Source organism: Diadema antillarum, unplaced genomic scaffold (assembly GCF_040938485.1).
Source record: "Diadema antillarum isolate AM-2024a unplaced genomic scaffold, OU_Dant_1.0 seq00000263_RagTag, whole genome shotgun sequence".
Taxonomy (NCBI): Eukaryota; Metazoa; Echinodermata; class Echinoidea; order Diadematoida; family Diadematidae; genus Diadema; species Diadema antillarum.
The window spans coordinates 1516232-1538509 of NW_027271301.1; the positions used below are offsets into that span (position 1 = coordinate 1516232).

The 22278-nt window shown below is 39.2% G+C and overlaps 1 pseudogene; it reads right to left on the reverse strand.

The window, feature by feature from the left end:
• Positions 1-368: 368 nt before the first annotated feature.
• Positions 369-21388, reverse strand: LOC139729786 (b(0,+)-type amino acid transporter 1-like; annotated as a pseudogene).
• Between the last annotated feature and the right edge of the window lie 890 nt (positions 21389-22278).

The following is a 22278-nucleotide window of genomic DNA, read 5'->3' on the forward strand; positions in this document are numbered from 1 at the left end:
TGCTTTTGTGTTGCGTGGTATTGCTAACTTCACGTAGATTTCTTTGTTACTACATTGTATTGATATTGTGTTATTTTGTGTATGAAAATGTTTTGCATTGTTGGAAATGAAATGAGAGAAAAGAATGCAAAAAGATTATCGCGAATAATCTCCATTGGTTCTCTGAAGTTGTCGATTTGGTATAGGAGTCTTATTCCAGAATAAGACAATTGACTCTTACTGGACACGTTTTGTCATAATAATACTTACACGTACTTATATATACTTCCATACATAGCATCAGTTAAATCAAATATATGGGTACAGCCGCAGTGTGAGTGATTCCAAGTGAATGTAGCAAATAATAATCAAACCCCAGAACAAAGGTTTTATTTTGCTTCCTTCTCATCAAGTATCTTTTGTTTTTCTTCACTCATTCTTCTCGAGCCGTCAATGGTGACCTTTTCTTTAATCTCTTCTTTGTCGACCTGAGAGCCATCCGATGTAGCCATATCAGGTGGTGGTTGGTACTCGGATGGAATGACGTTGAAAAATAGCTGGCAATATATCGTAACGGTATCTGTGGACAATTTCAAAACGAAAGAATTTAGTTAAAGTTTATGTGAAAGACGGCAAGGCGTTTCATAAACCTTGAGTGCTTAATGTAAATTCCTTGTAAACTCGAATTTGACCGGATACATAATGCTCTTTTCGCCACTACGTCAGATTTTTGGTGATAGTTCCCTCCTTTTTTCAAGTTACAACATTTTCCATCATCTTGCATCTTTATTCTAAAAGGGAAACGCCTTGCCAAATTACTCAGCTTTTTCTCCCACAACTCAAGCACTAACCATAACCTCAAAACTTATATTGATGGTCAATAAGACTAAAAGAAAAGTCAGATATTTAATAATTGTCATTGCTCTGTGTCTCATTCGTTTCAGCACTCTGAGCACGGTTGTATCCCTACTCAGCGGGACTCGGGCTAGAGCTGGAAATGCCAAATGTGTATGCTCTGCTCACCCATGAATGGTGGTCTGTATTCCCAGAAGATGAAGATGAAATAGGCCACCAGGCCGCTACCAATGACAATCACAACTCCCAAGACGTCCACCAGCCGAGATTCAACGAAGGGAGCGAGGATGAAGAAGATCCCAGCCACACACAACAGTACGGGGAGGGCTAGATTTACCTGCAGGGAATAGTATTAATAATTATTCAGATTCAATTCAGTGATACAAACATGATCCTTTTTACTCAGGGTAACCATAGCTCCGCCGTGCAAGCCCCTAGTGCACGATTCACTCAAGTCTTTATCATTACTCGAGCATTAGTCAGGTGGGGAAAACAAAAGATATATCGTACGAATATTTTTTGTACAGGCCTGTATACTATACTCACACATACATATTGGTGACAATATTCAAGCGCCTTAAACATTACCGTAAAGTTTGGAATACGTCGTATGAACGCATCAGTCCGAGGACCGTCTTCGCAAAGGGAATGGACATCCCATCGTCAAGAACACCCCTATAGCACGACAGTGAAGAACTTTTCTGCTATCTGATAAAATGTGTGAAAACTGAGCAGATCTCTGTTATTTAGAGCATTGCTTCGTTGTAGCGCAGATATTCAATTCATGACTTTAGATCATACTGATTTGCTGTGTTTTCACGTGACAGCCCAAGAAGCATTTCTTCTTTTTTTTTGCGAAAGGAGTAACTATGGGAAAGATAAAGGAAGGACTGTATCGCTTAATGAAATAAAAATCTTGTGAATTGACAAAAGAAAAACAAACATACAAACAGTCACAATTTATAATTGATGCAGCTCTGGTGTAATGATTGTGACAAATTACATTGTTCGTGTGTTGATCCCCTTTTTTAGCAGTTAAATTGTATCAACTGACTGCCTTTTTGTGTTCCGTTAGTAATAGGTAGAATGTTCTTACACAAGGCAAAGAAAAACAATCCCACTCGTCGAATCCGCTTTCGAATGAAAGCTTGACAGTTGCACAATGTGCAAAAGAATAGAAATTAGAAATGAAATGGAGCAATGCACATGTAATTCACAAATTTTACAAGCAATGCTTTTCGTGTGAATTCCTCTTTTCCATGTAGAGTTACAAAATAAGATTGTATTGTTTACTTGTTTATTTATCCAAACCAAAGTTGATATCAGTATAATTATTGTATTCACGTTCTGTTGAAGCTTATGAGATTCAAAGTTCCTTAAATATTATGTACTCATGTACGCGTTATGTATATTGCTTTTTATTACTTTAGATGGAAATAAAATCACTTGAATTGAATTGAATTGAATTGTATTGAATGCATTCGCACGGGATTCCATGAGCTGCGTAACTTTTACAACACTAAAATCTTCCATCATGCTTGTATTTTTGAACAACGCCCCCTCGAGCACTAGCTGTACAGTGATTCAGGAGGGAGTAACGTAATACCAAAGAAGTTCTATAATACTCAGTTCACTGGGCTATCGTTTTGAGTAAGCCACGTGGGACACACTCACCTTATACGGTCTAGGTATTTCTGGCTTGCGAACGCGAAGGACGATGACAGCCAGGGCGATGAGGGTGTACGAGATCCAAATGGCAAAGCTGAAGAATTCGATTTGGTGTTCGAGACTGAAAGGAAGCAGCAGCATGCCAAGGGACAGGGAGCACTGAGCCGGAAGTAAAGGGTCACAACGTGAACATGGGTCAGTAAAATATCACATAATCCAGGGATAATGGTGTAATCAATGTATATGAAGTCAGTTATCAAGTTGATTAGACGGTGTTTCCTATTTGAATAACATGCAAATTCTTACACATCTAATGCTTGTTATTCAAACAGAGCACACCATTTCCGCACTGAATTTACCCGACGACATATTCTACAATAACTGTAAGAGACGGAAGAAGGAACCGTAATAGGTCTATTTACCCATAGACTTGATCACAATCAACCTTTGCAATACGTAATTCTTATATAGAACATTGCATGTCTTTTAACAAAATTTACTGGAGGAAGGCTTACTACAAAAGAGATGAAATTTACGTCATCACGTCTCACAAACACGCGATGTCAACACGCCTAGAACGTTACTTCGGAGGTGAAACGTCAGTCGCGGTGCTTTTCTTTCCGATACATCTGTCTAGGCCCACTACATCATCACCGCCGTCAGTCACAATGATATATATTGTATGTGGAAGACAACTCTTCTTCATTCCTGTTACTTATGGCAAGCTTGGTACTCTACAAACAAAACAACATATACATATCTTCCTGACAGTGTGGAATTCGCTAATTCTTGCTCTTTAGAAGAGTTGGGGTGTTGCCAGCTAGCAGACGATGATGGGATCATGTAGGAAAATAGTTCGCAGACTAAAATGTGACCACGTCTTATAGTGGTGATCATTGCTATTTCATTTTATCATCATTATTCACATCATTCAAACATTTCTTACCATGAGAAAGAGCGCCGCATTAGGTGAGAGGGTGTCAGGACTCACCATACCCAACACTCCCGGCATGTGGCCTTCCCGTCCAAGGGCCACCGTCATCCTGTTTCAGAGTACCACACAATATCATTATCACGTGTGTTTTTGGCCCTTGTCTGGCCCCATTCGATTTTTAATGCTTCTAATTTTATTCATTATTGGATAACTTCATGACATCAAAATAATACAACTTATTGCCTTGGCCACACTACACAAGTCACATGTCATTGAATAGTCTTATTTTTTTTGAAAGGCGAATGTTAATACAGTAAATCTACGCAGTTTTGAGAAGAGTCCCGGCATTTTCATTAATAGGTTCGAATTCCCTTGCTTTTCATTTTGCTAGCATTGCTGATTGATCGTTACATAATACAACGTGTACAGATTGTTATCACATACTTTCAAGTGGAATGAGTGAGTAGTCTTATTGAGGAATGTCTGTAAGTAAGGTGTGTGACGACACCGTTGGAATTATGAAGCATGTGCATACTTCAAAATATACAAGGTATGCAACGCTCCGAGACAGATTCACTCCATGTACGTTCTGGCCACGTTCTCTGTCACTATCTCCAAGAGTCTTTTCACCTTCTATATACATCATGGTTCAGTCAGCATGAACTGGTTTCTATCCAGCTCCTTAATGTGATAACGTGATTACGGTGATGTCGAAACAAATATGAGGAGTGAGATGCCTGAGTGGGGTTAGGTAAGGCATGACCGGACAAAGACATACCTGGAAAATGTGTAGCATATCCCATTCGCCGTTCCAAAGGCTGCACAGCAAATGAGGAATGGTGTTAACCAGCCGAAGATCTGGCTGTGAAAGGCCGAGAAGCTCTGTTTGGAGAACGAGAAGGATTTCGAGTACACGTGAAATTTCAGGGACCTCTTTTTATATGACCACACTCCATCTCGACACTGGTAATCGTTCGGCTAGTAGGCCCATATCATAACCTTTTTGCAAAGGTCTTCACGCTGTCACTAGCACCGCTAGTCGAGAGCGTCCTTAGCCTCTGGACTATTGCTGGGTCTTGGCTTTAGCTAGGGCTTGACTAGTCTCAAGTAACTACCCTCTGCAACCACTAAAGCTGAAGGGCTTTGAAAAGGTTCGCGTCCCGTACTAGAGAAAAGGCTCTTCGCTTGGGTATAAAGGAGCCAGTGAAGCAGTAACAAAACAAACTGTCGAAAGCTGTTCAATTCTGTACTATACTTCACACGCCTAAAATGTGAAGTTGATGTAAATGTCCATACTTCGTGTACCTGGTTATCTGTACAATTTACCGAACACAAGGATTGGCAACATTAATAAACCCACCCAAAGTATTTGTTATTATCAAAGCTCATTTATTTGAGTCATTCATACTGCGATGACGTTCATGCACATCGAGGTACCAGTAATAGATGATACAAAAGATCTTGCAGTTAGACAAGATTCTAAAATCCCAACTGATTAAAAAGAAGCTCGTTCTCCGTTGCAGGCTCACCAGCGCCACAGCTTCTGACTGGAGGACAACATCTGGTGATAGCACACTATAGTAGGCGATGTTTGTCAGAATGTACAGAATCGTCACAGTCGGCATGGCGATAGCGATAGCACGAGGAAGGGTTCTGCAGATAATATTGGTTAGAATGGGTATATCAGTTTCGTTGCACAAATATGAAGCATCCTTCAACAAAGACAGTAATCTTCACGGTATTTCATAATTTCAAATAATTATGGCCGGAGTTTTAGCAGTCTATTGTGCTGTTAATTAAGCTGAACGTGTATGAATTTTAAAGAACGCTTAAACATAAACGTGTTTTATCTCTACTGAAATCTACATGGGATAGTTCTGGAATTGCAAAATTCGACATTTCTGGCGCAAAACGTCATTGTTAAAGAAGATGGCTAGTAACTGATCAGGGGGAATCAGTGGGAATGCAGGGGGATGATTGTACCAATCCTTGTGGGATTAATTTAAGAGTACATTATAGGTCTATTGTTGTGTGAAAATTATTTGCTTCAGAATGGTCTAATATTAAAGTAATGTGTAGTTTAATGTTTCCAGGTTAGCATTCCTGTACAGTGACGGGACATTGAACTGCACATTACTTGAAAATGAGACCGTTCTGAAGCAAATAATTTTCACAGAACAATAGATAAATAATGTACTCTTAAAGGGGATGGCTAGTAACTGATCAGTGGGAATCGGTGGGAATGCTGGGGGATGATTGTTCCAATCCTTGTGGTATTCATTTAAGAGTACATTATGTATCTATTGTTGTGTGAAAATTGTTTGCTTTAGAATGGTCTCATATTCAAGTAAAGTGCAGTTTAATGTTTCCATGTTGGCCTGCCTGTACAGTAACGGGGCATTAAACTGCACACTACTTGAATATGAGACCGTTCTGAAGCAAATAAAAGTTTCATACATCAATAGATATGTAATGTACTTGTACTCTTAAATGAATCCTACAAGGATTGGAACAATCATCCCCCTGCATTCCCACTGATTCCCACTGTTCAGTTACTATCCATCCCCTTTATAGGAAGCATTGATATATGTGCGGATAGGATGGTCACATTAATTACGTCTCTACTTCAACCTGCCTAAAATCTAAAAGCTACCTCAGATCCGTCGTATCGATTTTTATGGCGTGTATTGTAATGACCTCGCGATGATGACTTTAGTGGTAAGAGCTGTTTGTATAGTTGCTAGGTTAATGACAACTAACATGGTTTTAAAATCGTTTCTTTTTCCATAAACAATGGAACAGCTATGAGTTGATGACATGAACATCAGCTGAAATATTAAGCTGTAATAACAGTAATACCAAATCCGCACTTACGATATTTGAAGATAAACATGATAAATCAATCGTTTATTGCGTCCAATCGACACCACGAAATTTCAGTTCAGTGTGTTTCAATGAAATGTAGAAGAATAAAAGTTGGCATTACATGTACATCACGTCCTTTTTAAAAAAAAATTGTTTTAAACAAAAGTTAGATAAAGCCATAATGTTTATGTTACGAGAAAGCAACATCAGAACTCACTTAGCCGGCTCTTTCATCTCTTCCATTGAATAGGATAGAGTGTTCCTGAAAGAAACAAGGAATGACCGAGTAATTATTTCGTTAAGTTCTACTTATTGGATCGAAACATTTTGTATAGCTGTCCTGTATAGTGTCATGCTAAAGAAAAGTCAAAATAAGTTACTCTATATAGATTATCTTATAACTTTCATATATTGGTGTATGGTCTTCTCATATACGTCTTTGTAATTCAAAGGACTGTCTAACTGTGTCTGTTACCCAGTTTCTCGATACTGTCATGTTAGAATGAAAAACTGGAGATAGGAGTGAGAAATGAAAGAAAATGAATCATGATTGTATATCATCGTCAGCGTAATCATCACCGTCCTGGCGATTAACACCCTATCATTAAGCTAGCAATGCTTTGCTACGTATTATCAATCATCTCAAGGAATTAAACATGCAGCCACATTCGACACATTCCAAAGGAAACACACCAGCCAGGCTACCACTTCACAGCCGATACTAACTTGTTGACCCTCAAAGCAAAAGTGGTATTTGGCAATATCAATAGAAAGAAATGTTTATACATTTATTGAAAAATAATGAAATGGATACTTTCCCAAATGTTAATTGACGGATCATTTTTGTCATCTGGTCTACGAAAGTTCATTCTTTGTTTGATTTGAACAGGATTGATGAATCCCATAAACATACGTATGGCTTAAGGCCGTGTCACACCATTCCGGGCAAGCTACGCGGGCTTGTGGCGAGGAGGTAGTTTCCAGCACGTAGAAGATTTTCAGCGGGCGAACAAGAATGTTTGCAATTTTCATTCATGCCTTGTCATACCGTATCTGGGAAAGTTTTGCGGCTTGACTTGCGGGGAAACAAATTTACTCCCCGGAGCTCTCCGCAGTTGGTCCGCACTTGACAGTATCTAGCGCGTAGTTGCCCGGAGGTGCTCACCCAAGTCCAATTTAACCGCAGCCAAGTTTTGAGCATGACCAAAACTTTTTCCGGGTGAGTCGCGGGAATGCCCGTAGAGGTCCACGCAGAACGTCAGTAGGAGACCCTTAGCGGCAGCACTTCCCAGGCAATTCCCACGCAGGTACTTCGCAGTCCCGTATGCAGCCAAGATAATGAAATTCTGTGAGATTTCAGCCATTCCATTAGAGGAATTCCTTCACTAAGTTGTCAGCCCCCACGCGACTGGTACAAAGGTCACACAGTACACTCGCTAGTATAACGCGTCCAGCAAGAAAGACACATGCGCTGACTCGCACAACTCCTTTTCCGCCCTCAGGAATGTCCGGTATGCTAGAAAATCCCTACACGTAACAAGCCCGAGTAGCTTGCCCGGAAAGGTGTGACAGGGCCTAAACACGGTTGCGGGTAAAAAAAAAAAAAAAAGTATGCATGCGCACCTCCGGGCGACTACTTTTGAGATACATGCTAGGTACTGTCATGTGCGGATCATCTACGGGGACCTCCGGATAGTCAAAATTGTTCTTTGCAAGTCGCACGCAAGGTTGGTGTGACACGGCCTTTATGCATTACACGTATATCGCTCTGGAAACTAGTGAAGTGCCTCTAACCCACTTAGAAAAAAGAATGGTCATTTGTACCGATGTGCCCATGAGCTAACTCCAGATTGGCTTATTATGAAAATTGCCTGGACTTTCCCTTTATGAATTCATTAATGACATCAGAATAATCCCTTCATTTCCATACAAATGGCACTAGATATTATGCGGTACTGTACATGTTTGAGCACCGTATGACAATTAAAGTGACGACGAAAACATGAGTTTTGACAGTCATTGGCAAAAGCTCTATCATCCATGCTCTCTTTGCAAATAAAGAAATGAGATTGAGGAGTTTATAATTTAACTCGTGGAGAAATAAAAGAGGAAAACCGTTTAATGTATAGAGGGAATGATGTTTGCCATTTTGTTACAGGCATTGAAAAATTGGTGCTGTTCGTTATTCCGAAGGTTCGCTATTCAGAAGGATCGTTATTCCGCAGGGTCGTTAATCCGAAACAAACAAATTCCCTATACCTAGAGGTTCGTTAATCCGAAAATGAAAAAGGGTTCGTTAATCCTAACATTTGTGGAGTTATCCCGAAGGTTCGTTATTCCGAAGATTCGTTAATCCGAAAATGAAATTCGGAACAACGAACCTTCGGAATAACGAATCTTCGGACTAAAGAGCCTTCGGAATAACGAACCTTCGGAATAACGAGCTGTAACCGAAAAAATAATGAAAAGGAGATCAAAGTCCAAATACAAATATGTATTGAGCAAATAAAGCAATAACAGCGGAACATATCACTAACAGCTTGAGGAAAATCGGACAATCTGTTGGAAAGTTCCCAGCCCATGTAAGACCTTACAAATTCATAACTTATGAACCGAATGTCTGATTTTGTTCTTAAACTTCAATGATGTGTTCTGCCCAATCCAAACGTAGCCTACCTGTTTTGGGGGCAAGTTTCCATTTAACCTTGTTTGTTGGAAATGTTGTTGCTGTTGGGTTTTTTTTTTTGGGGGGGGGGGGTAGTATTCTTTTACTCAGTACTTGTAGGGTAATGAGATTGGTACTTGTGGTATATACACCGGTTATCATCTACTCTTCAAACTAACAGAAAGAAAGATTACGAGCAGTGCCGAGAGAAATCTATCACCCGCAGATCACTACGTTCGGCTGAGTTATTCACTGGTGGCGAGTTGCCTTGGCCGAGATCTTCACGTTAACCAAGGGTCAAAGGACAAGCCCACCCAAATAAACAACATGGATTGAGTGAATGCAGCAATATTAGTACAGTGTAGTACGCATTAGTGACACTTTGAGGGAAATTGGACAACCCGTTCAAAAGTTATGACGTTTTAAAGTTTTTGTGTTGCCATCGCTGGATGAGAAGACTATTGCAGTTTGTGACGTCACGTATTGAATGTGCGACTAGATAAAGAAATTATTCACGGAATTTACTACGACATACTAAAAGTATTGATTCACTTAATCCACATAAACAAGTGCATGTCTGTCAATACCAGTTCGTGTTGCCCGAGGTGTCTCATTGGTACCGTTTGCTAGTGACAACTGTCAGTAATTAGTTACCTGACAGAATTCACAACAGATGGGTATAATCAGAAGCCGATTTGCAAACAGCATCAAGAAGTTATGCCGCTTGACTGTTTACAAAACAAAAATGATACCAAGAATAATTCATTCAACTTGAAGTTCTGAATAAGGCTTCGAAACTTTGAACAGGTACATCGTGTCATTCCATTCCAGGTCAAAATGAAATGTAGTCTTTGCATTGATGACTTGGTGATGAGTTATTCATTACCATCCTTCAAAGGCAAACATTCCTTGATAGAAGGCCATCCCATACGAAAAGACATCAGTAGAAGATCCCTCAAAAGACTTATCGACAGCCAGATATCCCGGACCGTCTGCAAGATCAAAGCAGTGTGAAAATATCACAAAGATTATTCCAATCTCATAGGCGGGCGTCTGAAAGACAGAGTAATCTCTATACTATGAAAAACCGTCACCAAGACAAGGGTATCTGTAGTACATTACACAAAGACTTCACACAGATACATGATAGATCAGCTAGCTTATGCTTCATTTTTGCAATTAATATCTAAATTTTAGTAACTTTGATATTAATCACGCAATGCAAACCTGTATTTTGCTTTGTACTTTTTGTCTTTCATTTTTCTTAAAGCAGAAATTTCATTCTAGAATTTAAAAAAAAAATTGTCCTTGTGAATATTAGGCACAAAATTATGAGTGAAAAAAACACCCAGCACATCTTCCAAAACTTATACAACTGAACAGTGACTTCAAAAGCGAACTGATATAAAAACCTACCTACTGCAATGTCGTAAAGTCCCAAAGCTATGATGTGAAGGAGAGTCAGGATTTTGATGACGGTAGCGATATTTTGTGCCCTGGCTACCACTCGGAGATTAGAAGCTTGAAGAAGCATCACGAAAACTGGTAGAAAGAAAGGATTATTGAAAATGGACCTTGTTTATGTTTTATTACACTATTAGATAGGGTCCATGTAAGATAACAGGGTGTAACAGTAGTGAGAACATTAAATGCCTGTATTTTAACTAAAGAAAAACTGTAAACAGTAGGGAGTTCAGTAGTTATCTTGGCATCTTGCGATGGTTGGGTTCTTTCGTCTAGATCAGTAACTTCAATTTCCGCATTGGGTATAGATTTCTAGAGTACGGGGAAACAGAGGGGTCATCCCACGAGCTTGACACCCATGAGACATACAGTACACGAGAACAAGGTCTATGAGTCATAAAGCCCACGATCTTGACACTAGGCAAAATAAGATGTAATGTCGGGTTTGGTTTTTTGTTTGTTGTTGTTGTTTTTTTTTGGGGGGGGTGGGGCTGGTGTCAAGCTTGTGGACCTTGTTCTACTTATAATGTCGAGCTCATGGCCTTATTTGCCAATAGTGTCTGGATGGTTGACTGTACAACTCATGGGCTTATCTTACTTGATGACGAGCTCATGAGACTTGTTTACTTGGTGTCTAGCTCGTGGGCTGTATAACTCGTGGGCTGTATGACTCGTGGGCTGTATGACTCGTGGATGACATGCTCGTGACGGGTGTCTTAAACAGATCACTTTCGTCAGAAACGTAACAAAAATCCGAAACTTTCAGAATCTGCATTTTTTTTTTTCGTTTGTATACCCAATTTCGTTTATATACCCAATCATGTGTGTGTGTTGTGTGGTGAAGGTATGTATGGTGTTTATCCCTCCTTTCGTTCCTACTGTATCACTGTATCATTCTGTTTAGTATTTTCTGTGGTGTTCTTGTTTTGTCACGGGTCAATGAATCTCGACATGGCCGTCAGGGTGTCGGCAGTCTTCAGCCACTAACAGCCATGTCTGATAGCGTTCTGGACTTAGTTGCGACCATTCATTTACAACATGAATGATTCTTGCAATTTCCCATTAACCGCACTGGACGACAAGGATTTTATGCACCTTGTTTACAATCCTGAAACACATTTGACTGACCCCATAGATATAGCTGAAGTTCTTAATGATTTTTTTTGGTAAACATTGGGCCAAATCTGGCTGATAAACTTCCTGAAGCGCAGCGGGAATTTCACTCTTTCCTGGGTGGTAGGAATATGGAATCTTTATTTTTTGTCCCGATTGTCGAAGATGAAATAATAAAGATTGTTGATAAGTTAAACAATAAAAAAGTTCGGAATATGATGGAATCACAAACTTCTTGGTAAAAAATGTGATTCATGAAATAATTTCGCCTCTTACTTATATTTTCAATCAATCTTTATCTACTGGTAAAGTTCCTCAAAAAATGAAAGTAGCAAGAGTTGTTCCCGTTTTTAAAAAAGGGCGAAAAGACCTTGTCAATAATTATTGCCCCATTTCTCTTTTAACTTCCTTTTCAAAGATACTCGAAAGACTTGTGTATAAACGCACCCTTAGTTTTCTTCTTCAGTCAAAAATATTTACTGAATCTCAATTTGGATTTCGGAAAAAAACATAGTACAACTCACGCATTACTCAAGTTTATTGATAAGATAGCTCATGCTATAGATGATGTTTCTCACACTGTCGGTGTTTTCCTTGACTTCTCCAAGGCGTTTGATACAATAGACCATGACATTTTACTTTATAAGTTAAATCATTACGGAATTCGGGGAAGGGCGCTACAATGGTTCACTGAAATTTGTAAGTATCCACGGTCACGAGTCCCAACCAAAATGGATTTCTTGTGGTGTTCCACAGGGTTCCTTGTTAGGCCCACTTCTCTTTATTTTATATATTAACGATATCCAGAACTCCTCTCAGATTCTTTCCTTCGTTTGTTTTGCAGATGATACAAATTTGTTCTTCTCTCATCAAAATCCTGATGCGCTTATAAACATAATAAATAAAGAACTTGTTTCTCTTCAATCTTGGATTTTTGCGAACAAATTATCCTTAAACATCGATAAAACTCAGTATAAAATTATGTTATTCAGTAATTCGCCACCTGTGTTACCTCTCTCTGTCAAGATAAACAACATTGATCTGTCACAGGTCAACAGTACAAAATTTTTGGGTCTTTATATCGATAGTGATTTGTCTTGGAGAACCCATGTTAATTATGTAAGCAGAATTATTGCTAGAAATGCCGGGGTTCTTAACAAACTTAGCTATCATTTTCCATGTAATATTCTACAGAGCATATATTCAACTTTGATATTTCCCTATCTCAACTATGGGATTCCGGCGTGGAAATGCTTCTAAAAACCTTATTGATTCGTTATTTCTTGTACAAAAACGCGCTGTTAGATTATTGTTAACCACACTGGATATTTATCCCACACGAACGAACTTTTTGTTAGTAACAAAATTTTGAAAATTCCCGAGTTATTTTGTTACAACGTTGGCCTGTTTATGTTTCAATTTTCAACTGGCCAATTACCAGACGTATTTTCCCAAATGTTTACAAGAAATTATACAGTCCATGATTATCCAACTCGTCAACGTTACGCATATCACCTTCCACGTACCCGAACAATTTTCGCGAAAAAATACATTTTGTTCACTGGGCCCAAATATTGGAACGAACTCCCTACGGAACTTGTAAGTTGTACCACTGTAACCTCATTCAAACGAAAACTGAAGCAATATCTTCTTAGCAGCTACATTGTACGGCATGCATAGTGTATAGTTCTTGTTGCTCTTTATGTTACCCCTTGTCTATCCCTTATTAGTAGTCCGGCAGGTCCTAACCATGAACACTATTTTTGATCAGTCTGCCTGTTGCGCTCTTCATGCACCTATTGTTCCACTCGGTTCTCGAAATTCTCGTGCGTGACAGCTGTCGGTTAAGGCCGTGTCACACCTTTCCGGGCAAGCCTTGCGTGCGACTTGCAAAGAACAATTTTGACTACCCGGAGGTCCTCGTAGACGATCCGCACATGACAGTACCTAGCTCGTATCTCAACCGTAGTCGCCCGGAGGTGCGCACGCATATTTTTTTTACCCGCAACCGTAATTAGGCCCTGTCACACCTTTCCGGGCAAGCTACCCGGGCTTGTTACGTGTAGGGATTTTCTAGCATACCGGACATTCCTGAGGGCGAGATAGGATTTGAGCGAGTCAACGCGTGTGTCTTACTTGCTGGACGCGTTCTTCTTAAATTATACTTGCGAGTATACTGTCTGACCTTTGTACCAGTCGCGTGGGGGCTGACAACTCAGTGAAGGAATTCCTCTAATGGAATGGCTGAAATCTCACAGAATTTCATTATCTTGGCTGCATACGGGACTGCGAAGTACCTGCGTGGGAGTTGCCTGGGAAGTGCTGCCGCTAAGGGCCTCTTACTGGCGTTCTGCGTGGACCTCTCCGGGCATTTTCGCGACTCACCCGGAAAAAGTTTTGGTCATGCTCAAAACTTGGTTGCGGTTAAATCGGACTTGCGTGAGCACCTCCGGGCAACTACAGGCGAGATACGCGCTAGATACTGTCAGGTGCGGACCAACTGCGGAGAGCTCCGGGGAGTAAATTTGTTTCCCCGCAAGTCAAGCCGCAAAACTTTCCCAGATACGGTAATGACAAGGCATGAATGAAAATTGCAAACATTCTTGTTCGCCCGCTGAAAATCTTCTACGTGCTGGAAACCTCCTCGCCAGAAGCCCGCGTAGCTTGCCCGGAATGGTGTGACACGGCCTTAACTATGGTCACACGGAATGCTTGGTTTAGGACCCATGCTCGAATGTTACTCCTGAGCTTTATTTCCCTAGTACACGGTATTCTTTACATTCACGACAAATCTCATCATCATTCCACCTTCTACTTATGTATTTATGTCATACAGTTACGCCATTTTCTATACTCTGCAACACACCCCTTGAATCTCTGCAACCCCAGTTGTTGTTCTACCAATGCCCTTACTAAGTAGTAGGTTATACTGCTGCAACATGTGACCTTTCTGTATTTTCATTTAGTGACATATATTTAATTGGATTTTCGTTTTTGTTTATTTTAATCGGTTTCCCCATTCCAGTTATAGTTGGTCTTAAAAAAACATCCGCATTTTAAACTTCCCCTAATCTGATTACTCGCGGGACCTGCGGCTGTACAAGCTAATGCTTTTACGCAGGCCCCATCATATTTTTTCGCATCATGACCACAGTTTAATTCGCATGCATACAGACCTTGTGTTTATACCAAATCAAACTTCTGTACATTCCGATGAAGTCTCATCTAAATTATTTTTTGTATAATTTTCGTATTTATATACTTTATTGTGATATATGTGAGAAATATGAAAATAAATTGAAATGAAAATGAAAAAAAAACATTGATAACCATTTGTACAACGAATCAGATGTGAAAGAGATGAAATGAAATCTAATTATGATGTCAATGTTTTTACCAATCGGTTAAAATCTTCCACGTATTTTACTCAGAGTACACTAAAGTCCTACACTGATTTGTATAGGAAGGATGAGCTGTGTTTTCTTCAATTAAACATTAGATGCGCCCATAGTAATTTTGATAAGTTTCACTTTTTATTAGAGGATGTTAATTTTCCTAAGAATTCTTTAATTGGTCTGACTGAAACCTGGCTGTCTGACTCACCTAATGATATGTATTTTTTGCCAGATCATCATTTAATTGTTAAAAATAGGCCGGTTAAAAAGGGGGGCTGTGTTGCACTATATATCCCCAAATTTCTTAAATATTCTATTTTACATGATGTATCCATCATAAACGGCACTGTAGAATCACTTTTTGTAGAATTGCGTATCCCGAAACGTAAAAATATGATTGTAAGGGGTAATATACAGACCACCACAATCGAATTTTCATGAATTCAACGAAATAATTCAGAATATGTTGTTGAAGACAGGTACAGCATATAAAGACTGTGTGATAATGGGAGATTTCAATATCAACTTAATCGCATGTGATAAGAATAAGTTGGCACAAGAATTTTTAGATGTTTTTTGGTCTTCATTTTTAGTGCCCGTGGTAACAAAGCCCACAAGAATAACCGATTAATTTATGACACCTATTGATAATATTTTTACTAATTTACCATTGTCAGATATTAAAACAGATATTGTAATATCAGACATCTCTGATCATTATCCGATCTTTGCTCATTTGTCGACAGGTCAATTTTTTTTGGAAGTTTTAGAAATTATTATGTTTCTAAGTACAAATTCACTTATGATGATAACATTAATATTTTGAAAGATACCCTAAGTGATGTGGATTGGTCTCCGGTATATTTAAGCGCAGATATTAATTTGTCTTATGATATTTTCATTTAAAAACTGAAGTCATCTATTGATAGTATTATACCACGGAGGAAACAAAAGAGACCCCACCGTAAAATGGTCCCTAAATCCCCCTGGATTACGAAAACATTATTAAGACCTATAAACAGGAAAAATGATTTGTATTATAAATATATAATGGATACATTTAATATTGTATTAAAAAATAAACATATTAATTATAAGAACATCTTAACATCATTGTTGCATACTGGAAAGAAACAATATTATGCTGATCAGTTTATTTTATATGAAGGTGATATGAAAAATACATGGAAAGTAATTAATCATGCTTTGATTAAGAGTGAGAAATCTGCAATGATATCTCACTTGAAAGTTGCGGATGAGAATATGAGTGAACCCAGGCAAATGACTGAAACCTTTAATTCTTGCTTTTCTCAAATTTGTGAAGATTTAGCCCAATCTATCCCCGCCTCTAATAAATAGTTTTATGAGTTTTTACAGGATCCAAGTTCTATTTTTTTTCATACCAACAAACTCCAGTGAGGTACTAAGTAATTGATATCGTAAATGACTTGAAATTGCATAAAAGTTCTGACTTTGATGAAATAGATAATCATATTTTAAAGAATATCATTTATCAAATTGCTCTTGTTTATATTTTCAATTTGTCCTTAACAGCTGGCAAGTTTCCAGATGATATGAAGCTGGCTAAAGTTATTCCTATTTTTAAAAAAGATAACAATCAAATAGTGAGTAATTATAGGCCGATATCGTTACTTCTCTATCGAAAGTACTTGAAAAAATTGTATATAATAGGATTATCAATTTTCTTAATAAACATGGTATATTAAGTAATCAGCAGTTTGGTTTCCGCCAGAAACATAGTATATAGTACTTTTGACATTTATTGACCAAATTGCTCATTCAATTGACTCATCTCTGCATACTGTAGGAATCTTGCTGGACCTCTCCAAGACCTTCGATACCATAAACCATGAAATACTTCTCCACAAATTATGCCACTATGGGATTCGAGGAAGGGCCTTGGAGTGGTTCAGAAATTATCTATCAGACCGTAGGCAATATGTCAACGTAAACGGTTCCTCTTCTTCTATGCAGTTTATCTCTTGCGGTGTACTCCAAGGCAATTTACTTGGGCCACTCCTATTCCTTATTTACATCAACGATATTCAAATGTCCTCAAATGTATTGCAGATTATATTATTTGCTGATGACTCTAACATATTTATTTTACTCTCATTCTGACCCTTTTGAAATTTTTACCAAATTAAACAATGACCCAATTCATGTTATCGATTGGATGAAAGCTAACAAGTTATCCCTTAATTTGAAAAAGATTTCATATATGATTTTCAGTAACACTCTAACTGATCTTCCTAATCCTTTATTATTAGATGATATTCCAATAATGAAAGTTACTTCTACTAAATTTCTTGGTGTTTCTTTAGATAACAAACTTTCCTGGAATGTCCATATTGATACTATTTGCAAAGTGATTTTTCGTAATATAGGAATGATAGCTAAACTCAAATGTGTTTTGCCAACAGCAAATTTATTAATACTTTATTCTACGTTGATTTTTTCCGTATCTAAACTATGGTATTTTAGCCTAGGGAAATGCCTCATCAACATTACTCAACAGGATTTTATTATTGCAGAAAAAGGTTCTTAGAATAATTGACCATATGTCTATTTATGCACACACTCGTAATTTGTTCATTCAGAATAAAATCGTTAAAATCACTGATGTATATCAGATGCAACTTGGTCAATTCATGTACAAGCTCCATAACACTGATCCTCCATCAGTTTTTGATTCAATGTTTGTTCTTAATAACTCCGTACATAAGTATCCCACGAGACAATCTAGCTGTATCCATCTACCTTTAAAGCGAACATTCTTTGCCCAAAATACTTTTGTTTATTGTGGGCCCAAAATGTGGAAGTCCCTTCCTGCTGAAATGAAAAATTCAATCAGTATTGGCACATTTTAAATCAAATTAAAAAAAAACTTTTATTCAGTCGTTACTGAAATTTGATACAACAGACAACCTTCCTCTCAAATCAGTATTTGTTTCCAATTCTCATATGCCAATCTTATTACACAAGCTATACTGACATGCTGTATGCTCGCTGGCTTCCTCGTCTCGTGACCCTTTGTTGTTGTTTATTTGTTCGGGTTTGCATGGATGTTCCTGTATTAGCGTGTGTTTGTTTGAATGTGTGTGTGTGTCTGTGTGTGTCATCTGGTCCCATTGCTTTACTTGTACCTCTTCCTCTTATCTCTTCTGAATCGGAATGCCCACTCGTTTATTCTAATCTATACGCACATGTGCATAGACTCCCCCACCCTCTTTTTTTTACTCGGGAAACTTGCTAATTGTACAAGCTTTGCTTCATATGCAAGTTCCCTCCATATTCTTTACTAAAGCTAGTGCTGTTTCAAAAAAGTGATTTCATGAACATCAAATTATTTGAATAATACGTAGGTCATAATGTTTGTAGTTACAGGTGTGTATGTATCATACTTTTGTTACACTATTGTCTGTATTTGCTTTGTGACACTCCAACCTTGTACAAATTGTTAATGTCCTTACGTGACAATGAATTTGTATTATTTGCATACGGAATTAAATGAAATGAAATGAAATGAAAAATGAAATAGTACCGACGTAATACTTTCCAGGTCTTAGATCAGTGTCACATAATAAACCCAAGGAGACGTTAACGGTATGAGTGTACAACGCTTGAAGGCTTTGCACCCGTCTGATTTTCAATGTTTGGGAATGCGTGGTTTCATTAAAGACAAACTGACAGAACAAACCAATAACAAGAGTTGTATTTGGGTATGCTTTTTGGTAAAAGCACGAAAAATAAAGGAAGGGGTACAATGCACTATCTACCCGTGTTTGGAGCTTTCGGTAGAGCTATCATGGCGGAAAGTTTTGACCGACCCTGACGGTCATTATAGTAGGTCATGAACTTCTTATTCCTATAGGTTGCTTAAACACTCAGCATTCGACTTACTGATGAATGTGGCTGCGTGTAACTTGACTGCCGTTTCGTCTCGAAGGCACAAATGATCAGAGACCGAGTTGACATAAGGAAATATCATGTATTCTCCTACAACGATGCTGATGATGGCTAAACTCATTGGTCTAGCAATCAGCAAAGCGCCCCATCCGTGCAGAAAGGCCAAGACTTCACCATATCCCTCATGAAGGTAGGTGTGATCCCCACCAGCTTTAGGAAACATCAGGGCAAGCTCCATGAACACCACCGTCCCTGGAAAAAAACATGATAGAACAACACACTCAGTACAGCACATAGGTACTGAGTATTTACTCACTTTCAACCATTTATTTGACTTCTTGATCTTCTTCAACTGAGAAAAACATAGCTAGAATATTTTTTTCAGATTTCTATTGTTAGTCTTAGTCTTGATTTTTTGTCAAATCAAATCTTGGGTGAGCCATGATAACTAAGGATTTAAAACCATGGTGTATAAGTACACACTATTACACAGCAACCCAAGCACCCACGTATATAACCCCCCCCCCCCCCCCCCCCCATACACTTCATGAAGGCTACGTTCACAGCAACCAAAATCAGCCTGCTCGGCTACCGGTCGGTGAATTTTTAGCCAAAACCGGTCGGACAACGATCGGTGACCGATCAGTGACCGACCAGGCGCATCTGATTTAGGGCATCGGTCGGTCGCCGCTGAAGTTTTAACGCGGAGTTAAAATTTCAGCGGCGACCGACCAGTTTTCACTCGCTGTCCAAAATACGCTCGGTGTCCGAGCGGGAACCGCTCAGGCACTGACCTAATCGAGCGGTTGCTGCCGAGCGATTTAGGGAACAAAAATAAGAGAGACAAAAATGACAACAGCACAGAAGAAAACCAAGAGAATAGATCGAGCGGTCGCCGTCGAGCGATTTAGGGACTACAAAAAAAGTTAAGATAAAAATGACAGAAGCACTGAAGGAAACCAGGGACTAGATGGAGAAGATAATATAGCGCAATTTGGAAGAAGCAGGGGGAGGATAAGAGGCAAGGAAACCCCACCAACATCTCAGCATCTCAACATCTCGGCAACCAACATGAGGGACACGGAAGTCAGAGGCAACCACTTTAGGGCAAAAGAGATGAAAGCTAAAAGTTAGTGTTAATATGTTGACGTAGTAAAATATGGTTTGGTTACCTTATTATTCATTAAAGGCCTATTGATTGAAGAAGAAATAAATGACAAGAGATGGGGGAAATTAAAATATGAAATTAAAGAGGAATAGAAAAAAACTGTAAAATATAGAAAAAACAAGATATTTTGGAAAATTCAATCCATTCTAATCTTTGTTAAATCTTGGGTGTTCCTCCCTTTTGTTTTATTTCCTAATTTCTAGTTATCTGTGGTATCACATAGCTGAGGTTTGTTAGTTGATAATCTAACTCTTAGATCTTTTGCCTCGAGTTTTATCTTAATTAATTAGTTAATTAACACATACAAATCACATAGGTACATTAATAAACGCTGGTAGCTCGTGAGAAATTTCCTGCAGAGACCAGCGGGTGGCCGCCGTCGGTACGCCTACGGGTCACGGGTAGATGACCATTGATCACCCGTCGGTCGCTGAGCGATTTCGTAAAAATCGGCCGGTGGCCGTGGGAGATCGTCCAGTTGCCGATGGGGCATCGCTCGGTGACTGCTCGGACTCTGCGCGTTGCAGATCCCCATATTTCGCCAAAATTTTACTGAAAATCGATCGGTGACCGATGGGAAATCGACAGGGCACTGCTCGGCCATCGCTAGGGTTTTACAGCCTGCTCAGCATCTCCAAAAACTGCTGAGAGGTGCCAAAATTTCAGCAGCGACCGAGCAGACTACAAATCGGTCGGTCGCCGCTCTGAGTTGTGACCGTAGCCTAGCTCTGAATTCAGCTTCAAGGAGATAGTGTAGGTATTGTCAATTAAGTGTTGCCATCAGCTAAATTGATTGAATCGATAGATAGTCAAAATCGTTGCTAAACACAAATTTGTATCATTAATGTAGTATGATTTACCATGTGGTGGCTCCTTAACGTGAATCCAAAGATACATACATATACATATAATATTTACATGTACCGTGCATACAAGTATTAAAAGTGAGGAAAAGTTTTAGGAGTTTACCGATAAAAGAGATGACACCGCAGAAAAAACCAAACAAGTAGGCTGGCGCCGGGACTCCCGCTGTACCTCAATACCCCTCTCGGAGACACAAATATACCAGTCCCAATGACAACCCCAATCAGCAGCGAGACAGTTTCGACTATGCCGAGTTTTCGGCGTAGAACTACCGGTGAGTTTTGTGTGCTTTGGAAGGACAGGAGAGTGTCGGTGCGGCTTATATTTGACTTCATGCTGACCTTGCTCTCGGAGCGATCCAATCGGGGAGGTTGACCACCTTCCGGTCTGTCGACTGGATAGGAAGGTGCAGATTCATAGTTGCTGATGCCGCTGTCGTTGACCATCTTCTGAGAGTTATCCCCGCCTCTAGGAGTGGGAGGCGCCATTTAGCTTTCCGTGCTATGACCGCTGCAGGTAATACAATGTGTTTGTTGAACAATATATCGTCCAGCGTGGAGTAGGTCAGCCAAAGTGCTGCATAATATATTTATATTGAAAACAAAGAGGAAAACTATCACATAGATGCATGAAGGAGAAATCTAGTTGGGAGTCTCAAGCAATTAAATTTATGAAAAACAGACAAGTCTTGTTTGACATGCTATTGATCAAGCTGCATTCTTCAAACTGCCGTTATGAGCGGACTGGTGGTCTCTACATGTTGGGTCGCTCTACAGAATCCAAAGATCTGATGTTGATGTTTACTCTGTCTCTGAGAGATCATTAATTTATCTGATTGTGAATGTGGCCAGGCAGTGACTACCAGAAGTTCACTGAGATGACTTTTTTTGTGCGCTATTCGACCTCTCTCTCCCTCTCTCTCCCTCTCCTTCTCGCTCTCTCTCTCTCTCTTGACCGATAATGAAGTCTTGAAGGAAGATTAGTGCTTATCAGCTTAAGGAGAAATTCTACTCTATATCATGTTCCTTTGAATGAAAAAAGAAGCCTCAGAGAAGTTGATCAGTGAAAAATTGGGAAAAACAGATACATTAAAAGGTGTTGAGCATGTAAATATGACACATAAAGTCACCAATCTTTTCTCCGATATAAATTTCCCTCAGACCTGTTCTTGGTCTATGATAACAATATTTTTGTTTTTTTGCGTGTCTTCCTCAACGAATGATTTCTGTCATTGCCCATTTTTTTTTTTTTGGGGGGGGGGAGAATGAGAATTAGGCCTACTAACAAAAATTATTGTGTGTGTGTGTGTATGTATGTGTGTGTGTGTGTGTGTGCGTTTTGCTGTGCGTCCGAGTTTTGTCCCACACCTTCACTGACC